General features: G+C 39.5%; 1 protein-coding gene across 3 annotated transcripts in view; it reads right to left on the bottom strand.

Annotated features, from left to right (window-relative positions):
• Positions 1–8,208, bottom strand: part of RABGAP1L (RAB GTPase activating protein 1 like) — a 762,391-nt gene that overhangs the window by 196,005 nt on the left and 558,178 nt on the right. The gene's annotated exons all lie outside the window — the stretch shown is intronic.

The raw sequence follows: 8,208 nt of genomic DNA on the forward strand, positions 1-8,208 counted from the left end.
GGTGTGATTTTGCAGCCGTGGGCTCCTGAGGCAGCTACTGCTGCTGCTGCTGCTGCTGCCACCTCTCGCTGTGAATCAGTAATGAAGGGGCAGGGAAGGAAGGGGAGGGAAAAGGAGGAGGTAGGTGAATGAGCATGCAGAGTGTGTCTCAGGGGAGAATGCTGTAATAAGAAGCCAATGGCGAGCCTTTGGACAGATGCGCTTCCCCTCCCAGTCCACCTTCAATCAGTGTTAGTCTGACAGCTTATGCTGTTGAATCCTAAACCCACAGACAGATGAACTAGCTCCTTCTAACATGTGACCCTCCCAGAAAAATCAGCCAGCCAGCCATCTAAAAGGCTGACCTTTATTCACTCTTGCTTTCTAATAACAAGAACGGATACAAGTCTGATCTTACACTGTGTATTTAAAGCAGGATGCTCCAATTCTTGTTAGATACTGAAAGCTCTATGGAAGAGAGGTGTTAGGGTAAAATGATAAATCATGAACAGAAGAGCAAGAACCAAGCATCCAAGAAATGACACACCCTCAAGTTGAAGTGTTTATGCAATAATAATGACTGCCAGGATGTGCAGAAGCAGTTCAGCATGTGGGGGAGGTTGGCCACAATTAAAAGAAAGATTTTTTTATAAACAGGTAGTACAGTAACACATAAAAACCTATAATAAAATATCAGTTATATATTTAAGGAACTACTGAAGTTGAGATTCTCAAAGCAAAAATGATTTTCTTATGCCACAGATCTTGACAAATAAATAGTTGGAAACACTGTTTTTATAATCTCATCTGGTCAAATGAATTCTTTTCTAGTAACAATAAAATGGAGAATTACCCACAGTTTAATATTTTACAATCCTACTGCTAAAGTGCTGTATTAATTTCCTAGATGTGAATACCCAAAAGAAGGCAAAAGGGCAAAATCACCTCTAGGGACAATCTCCTAACTTTATCCTAATAATTAATCCATATTCAGCATCATGGCTCTGCTGTGCTCTAGTTCTGCAGTTGGTTAGTAAACACTAGACCTGTTTCTCATTACAAGGTACAGCATGCACAAAGAAATGGGGCTAAGGGAGCCAGAATAATTGTTTTCTGACTCTTGTTTCCTACTCCAAAGAATAAGAATTACAGATCTACAAGTAACAAAATAGAAACATATCTAGTCAATATCTCTGTAATCCTAGTTTTTAAAAAAAGATTAACTGTGGAACTGGGGTTAAAGGGAAAGAATAGGAAGGGAGATAGTACCTCTGTTAACAAAATATTCTTTGGTTTCTTTTCTCAAAAATCTCAGGAAAATATAATTTTTAGAAACTAAACATCTGAAGTATTACTTAGTGAATGTCTTAAGATGTTTATATATTACATTTGAGCCTTTTATTTCTTCCAAAGATAATTTCTTAAAAAATATATACATAAAGTGGGGCCAGCAGATGGCATGGAAGTTAAGGTGCTGGATCCCCACATGACTGACTCTCTGGTTCACATCCTGGACCTGGTGGCTTGAAAAATCACTCCAGGTACATGTGTGCATGTGCCCAAAATCCTAAGAGGAAAATGGAGGAGAAGGGATTATTGTGTGGCCATTGTTCCCAGGAGAAGGGGAAAATTTCTCACTTTTCCTCTTAGTCTCACTCCGGTGAGCACACTTGTCCTACAGTAAAAACTAAATAAATAATTAATTAATTAAACTTTTTCATATAAAATGATTGAAAGCATTAGAATACTATACATACACACATATATGTTATACACAAGTATATAATACATATATGAACATAAATTTTAGTTCTCTAAGATTTTGGAAGAAATGTATAATGTGCTGTGTAGGATAGGGGTAGATTTAGCTGTAATGGGGAAACTGAGGAGGAGGGAAGAGGTTCTGGGCCTTTTATTCTCTATCTCTACACACACACACACACACACGCCCCAGCTCCATTTTACCTTTCTCCATACTGCTATTGTGCATGAAATTTTGTTGAAGGACTGTGCTACTGCTGCATGAGGGTGAAAAGCACTGCCCACACACTTCACACTTGACAAGAGAGCACTAACTTTAATAGCAGGAAGAATTCAGTGACTCCTGGTTTATAGGATTTTTAAAGAGTAGAGGAGATGTTTCCAGTCAACTGACGTGGTCTCAAAGAACACTAGCAGAAATATTTCTTTTTTAAAAAAATAATTATTTATTCAATTTTATTTATCATTGTCATCATCATTATTATTATTATTTAAAAATTTTTAAAATTTGTTACAGGGCATATTCACTCACCAAAGAGAGATGAAGAGAGAAAGAAAGTGAGAAAGCAAGCCACCAAGTCTGGACTCAAACTACAGTTGGTCATGTGGGAGTCCAGCACCTTAACCACACACCACCTGGTAGCCCAGCATTTATTTTTCCTAATATAAATCAGAAACAAAGATTTTTCTATTCTTTTTTTGTTTGTGTGTTTGCTATAGGGTATGTGTGCTCACTGGAGAGAGATGAGCAAGAGAAAGTGAGAAACCACTCTCCAGGGCAAATGGCCATGCATCAATCCCTTCTCCTCCATGCTTCTCTCGGGATTTGAGGTACACATGCACACATGCCCAATGTGTTTTTCTTTTTAGAGAGATTTTTGCTATAGGGTACATGTGCTCACCAGAGAGAGAGAGAGAGAGAGAGAGCCAGAGAGAAAGAGCCAGAGAGAGAGAGAGAGGAAGTAAGAAAATCACCCCCAAGAGATTGGAATGGCCATGCCACAATCCCTTCTCCTCCGTTCTCCTCTCAGAATTTTGGGCACAGGGACGCAGTTAGCGTAATGGCTATGTCACTGGACTCCCACGTAGTCTACCGCGGTTCGCATCCCAGCCCCGGTGGCTTAAAACTCACACCGGGTGCGTGTGCGTGCGTGCCCAAGATCCCGAGAGGAGAATGGAGGAGAAGGGATTGTGGCATGGCCATCACCCCCGCGGGGGTGATTTCTCACTTTCTGTCTCTCTGTCTCTCTCTGTCTGTCTGGCAAGCTCACACGCTCTATAGCAAAAACCTCTGAAAAAAAAGAATTTTGGGCACACATCCACATGCACCTGGAGAGAGTTTCAAACTGCCAGGTTCGAGATTCAAATCACGGTCAGCAATGTGTGAGTCCAGCAACATAAACATTACTCCATCTGCTGGTCTCCCCAGTGTGTTTTTCAAGCCACCAAGTCCAGGACTCAAACCACACTGTTAGCCACGTGGGATCTGCCATGCCATCTGCTGGTCCAGACACAAAGAATTTTGTGCCCCAAAGGATTTCAGTACAAATAAGTAAAAATTAATAAAATATTTTGGAACTTCATGGCTTGACTCTAATGCCCACAAAAGAACTTTAAAATTTATGTATTAAATATTAAATTTAACAATTAAAATAAAATATCTTAATGAGCATACCAAGTTATATCTACACTTAGGTACATTTAACACAATGTTAAGCCAAAGGCACTACAAGTAGCAAAAGATATCAGTCTCCTCACTCTCTCTATCCCACCTCCTCTCAAAAACCCATAATCCTTACTTCTAAAATGTGCATAGGTTTTCAGCCCTGGTCATCTTTTCAGGTTGTGCTTTTAGAACAGGATGTCAATCAATATAAAGTAAAACAACTTTTCTAGAACATCATTTGGTGAAATGGATGAATGGACTGCAGGGATCTTTAAGGCCCTAGAAGAGTCATTCAGCTCAGTGCACATTTCCTTCTCTTCCTCTCCAAACCCCACATAATCTACTTATCACTGATGAGATTCAATCATGAATCATAGAACATTTCTGAGAAAAAATGTGTGAGCTACAAAGTAATCTGGAAAATGCAGTAGGAAAGAAACTCTTTTGAAATAACCCATTAACAAATAATACATGGCTTCTCAAATTTCCTTAAACTACCATAAAGGAAACTTTTAAAAATAATTTTTAAAAGTTCAGGGGCCATCAAGTGGTGTGATGATTAAGGGCACTGGACTCCCATTTGGCCGACCACAGTTCGAGTCCTTGAACTGGCAGCTTGCTTTCTCATTTTCCCTCATTCTCTCTCTCTCACTCTGGTCAAATTAAAAATGAACTAACTAACTAACTAACTAAATTCTCTCTGTCTGTCTGGCAAGCTCACACGCTCTATAGCAAAAACCTCTGAAAAAAAAGAATTTTGGGCACACATCCACATGCACCTGGAGAGAGTTTCAAACTGCCAGGTTCGAGATTCAAATCACGGTCAGCAATGTGTGAGTCCAGCAACATAAACATTACTCCATCTGCTGGTCTCCCCAGTGTGTTTTTCAAGCCACCAAGTCCAGGACTCAAACCACACTGTTAGCCACGTGGGATCTGCCATGCCATCTGCTGGTCCAGACACAAAGAATTTTGTGCCCCAAAGGATTTCAGTACAAATAAGTAAAAATTAATAAAATATTTTGGAACTTCATGGCTTGACTCTAATGCCCACAAAAGAACTTTAAAATTTATGTATTAAATATTAAATTTAACAATTAAAATAAAATATCTTAATGAGCATACCAAGTTATATCTACACTTAGGTACATTTAACACAATGTTAAGCCAAAGGCACTACAAGTAGCAAAAGATATCAGTCTCCTCACTCTCTCTATCCCACCTCCTCTCAAAAACCCATAATCCTTACTTCTAAAATGTGCATAGGTTTTCAGCCCTGGTCATCTTTTCAGGTTGTGCTTTTAGAACAGGATGTCAATCAATATAAAGTAAAACAACTTTTCTAGAACATCATTTGGTGAAATGGATGAATGGACTGCAGGGATCTTTAAGGCCCTAGAAGAGTCATTCAGCTCAGTGCACATTTCCTTCTCTTCCTCTCCAAACCCCACATAATCTACTTATCACTGATGAGATTCAATCATGAATCATAGAACATTTCTGAGAAAAAATGTGTGAGCTACAAAGTAATCTGGAAAATGCAGTAGGAAAGAAACTCTTTTGAAATAACCCATTAACAAATAATACATGGCTTCTCAAATTTCCTTAAACTACCATAAAGGAAACTTTTAAAAATAATTTTTAAAAGTTCAGGGGCCATCAAGTGGTGTGATGATTAAGGGCACTGGACTCCCATTTGGCCGACCACAGTTCGAGTCCTTGAACTGGCAGCTTGCTTTCTCATTTTCCCTCATTCTCTCTCTCTCACTCTGGTCAAATTAAAAATGAACTAACTAACTAACTAACTAAATAAATAAAGTTAAATAAAATAATTCTCTTTTCAAAAAAAGTAAGTTCAACAGAAAGATAAAGATAATGTGAAAAATTTGGATGAATCACCTATAGGAGATGAAAAACTTTTTCCCTCTGTTTTCCAAGGTCTCTGCTTAAGGCCCTACAAATCTGACAGAAGACAAGTAAATAAGAGAAAAGCAAACAGAAGTTATCAATGTATGAAGTGTGCATACACATAGTAGACACCCAATAATGAGCCAATAAAAGGGGTAGTTAGAACTTGAGGCTTATGTACCATGTTAACAAAGAATAATTTTGTAGAGAAGTGACAAGACAAAGGAAAAGAACCCTGAGCTTCCAGGCTGATGAACTGCAGAAAGGCATATATTATATGTGGGGAAAGTAATGGTAAATAAACATTGGCTAAAAATGTCTGTCTGTGTAGACTCTATGTGTAGATTCTTTCTCGGTGCTAGCTCATCTCCAGTGATAAGGATGTTACCACTTCCTAGTATAATAAGTTTTGGGGGATACCTTTACAAGGAATTTATGTTCTACTTTCAGGTAGATGTAGGGGATAGCAGAGAGCTAGTTTTCTGCTTTTTCTTATTTGCCTTTAATTTAATTTAATTTAATTAATTTAATTGTCTTTAATTTAATCCGTATGCCAGAGTGCTATGTTTGGGGGAGGCATATTCTGAGCCCCTTCAAACCCAATGAAAGAGAGTAAGGGAAAGGTCCAGGTAAAGGCCCCAAAGCCATGGTCTAAATAGAGTTATTTTCTGGAGTGCTGGAAGAAGGTGGTTGGTGATGAGAGTTTTGCACTTGAGAGTACCCTTCCTGAGCCACTCCATGTCGTCCTGTTGACAGACATGTTCAGGGCATACATGGATTTCCACTGTAAAATGAAAAGTACACCTGACTTAATTCATGGGTCTATAATTAAAAACACTGAGTGCAACAGAAGATGCTAGGTGGAAACTCCAGAGGTTGCAAAGACGAAAAAGGGGTACAGCAGTAGCACAGGTACCCTGTAAGGATAGAAGCCATATGGCCAACTGCAGGTTTGTATCCCTGGATCAGCCTGAAAAAATATGAGGCATGACACATGCACCCAGGAACCCAAGGAGCTGAATGGCTGGGAAGGGGCAGGTCATGGTGTGATAAGACCCTGTTGAATGTACTTTTCCTTTTCTTCTTTTTTTTATATGCATGAGCGCATAGCCTCTATCATGAAAGAGAGAGAGAAAGAGGAGAGAAAGAGAGAGGGAGGAGAGGGGAGGAGGGAGGGAGGGAAGGAAGGAAGGAAGGAAGGAAAAGAAAAAAAAAGGCTGAAAAGGAAAATCTTTTCAACCTCCAGGAGCTTAAAAGCAATCATAAAGATAAAAAAAGAATGTGACAGACACTATAACAGGAGAAACACACTGTGTACTATGATGTAGGCAAATCTTTGCTGTCCTCAGTAGATAGATGCAGTAAGAAATGGGTTTAGATGAGTGGAACTGGGCTAGATCCAGATCCAAGGGTACTGAGATTCAAACATATCTGAAAGAGCAAAATAGAGCATTATCCTTTTGAACCACCATAAAATGTCAGCATCACCTACCTGGTCCCGTGGCTATGAAAATGTGATCATTTAAGACACATAAAGGAATCTCCCATAGTACCTAGCACACGATGGATGCTTGCTAACTAGCAGGTTTCTTCATTATTTTCCAGGAATCATGTAGACGATAAGAATGTATGTAAAATGTATTATGTTCATCAAGATTAGGGCTTAGAAAGATGAAAAGGACTCTGAATACAATAACAATAGGAAGAGACAGCCAAACATTGGTAACAGTTGTTCCTGTGAGCCACCCACCTCTTCAGCTCACTCTTAATACACCGACACGTTCGTGGGTAAGATGCAGAGGATCTGCTTTTCTTGAGTAGTAGAGGTGAAATTGCAAAAACTTCATTCTTTCATTATTTTTTTCCGTTCATCTTTTAGACTACTTTTAAAAAGTTGAGCCCTCAATAATTTGGCAAGTTCAATATATCCAGCAAATGGTTCAGACAAAGATGACCTGGTCAGGGACCAGCAGTTAGTGTAATGGCTATGTCGCTGGACTCCCATGTAGTCGACCGCGGTTCAAGCCGGACCCAGTGGCTTAAAACTCACACCGAGCGTGTGTGCGTGCTTGCCCAAGATCCCGAGAGGAGAATGGAGGAGAAGGGATTGCGACGTGGCCATCTCTCCTGGGGGGTAATTTCTTGCTTTCTGTCTCTCTGTCTCTCTCTCTGTCTGTCTGGTGAGCACACACGCCCCATAGCAAAAACCTCTCCCCACCGAAAGAAAAAAGAAAAAAAAAAAAAAAAAGAAAAACAAAACCCCCCCCCCCCCCCCCCCCCAAAAAAAAAAAAAAAAAAAAGATGACCTGGTCTGTCGCCCTGGCATCTAGGTGCTGTAAGACACTTCATCACTGACACACACTCTCCACCATTCTAGTTTTGATTCTGCTCAACTGTGTGCTACATGCTTCTGGAGATGTAGAAAAATGTATCAAATACTGTTTCTGGCTTTATAGATTATTAAAGCTACTTTCAAGAAGGCTAAAATAAAATGTAATGAGACTGTTAAGCCAAGGGAAATGAATCTTAATCCTTTTACAGTTGGAGCTCAGACATTGAAGAATTAAGAATACAAAATAAAAGGTAATACATAATTAACTGAAACTATGGTGGGTGGTTGAGGTTACAAATCTTATAGGAATTAAAAAATGATTCCTAGAGGCCAGCAGATGGCATAGTGGTTAAGGTGCTAGACACTCCCACATTACGAACCACGGTCTGAGTCCTGGACCTGATGGTTTGCTCCCTCACTTTCTCTCTCTCTTTCTCTGGTCAAATTAAATAAATGAATGAATAAATAAAATTAAATAATTCTTAAAAAAAGATTCCTATAGGGAACCAGCAGTTAGCGTAATGGCTATGTCGCTGGACTCCCACGTAGTCGACCGCGGTTC

Source organism: Tupaia chinensis, unplaced genomic scaffold (genome assembly GCF_000334495.1).
Source record: "Tupaia chinensis unplaced genomic scaffold, TupChi_1.0 Scaffold000369_1, whole genome shotgun sequence".
In the NCBI taxonomy this organism is placed as follows: domain Eukaryota; kingdom Metazoa; phylum Chordata; class Mammalia; order Scandentia; family Tupaiidae; genus Tupaia; species Tupaia belangeri.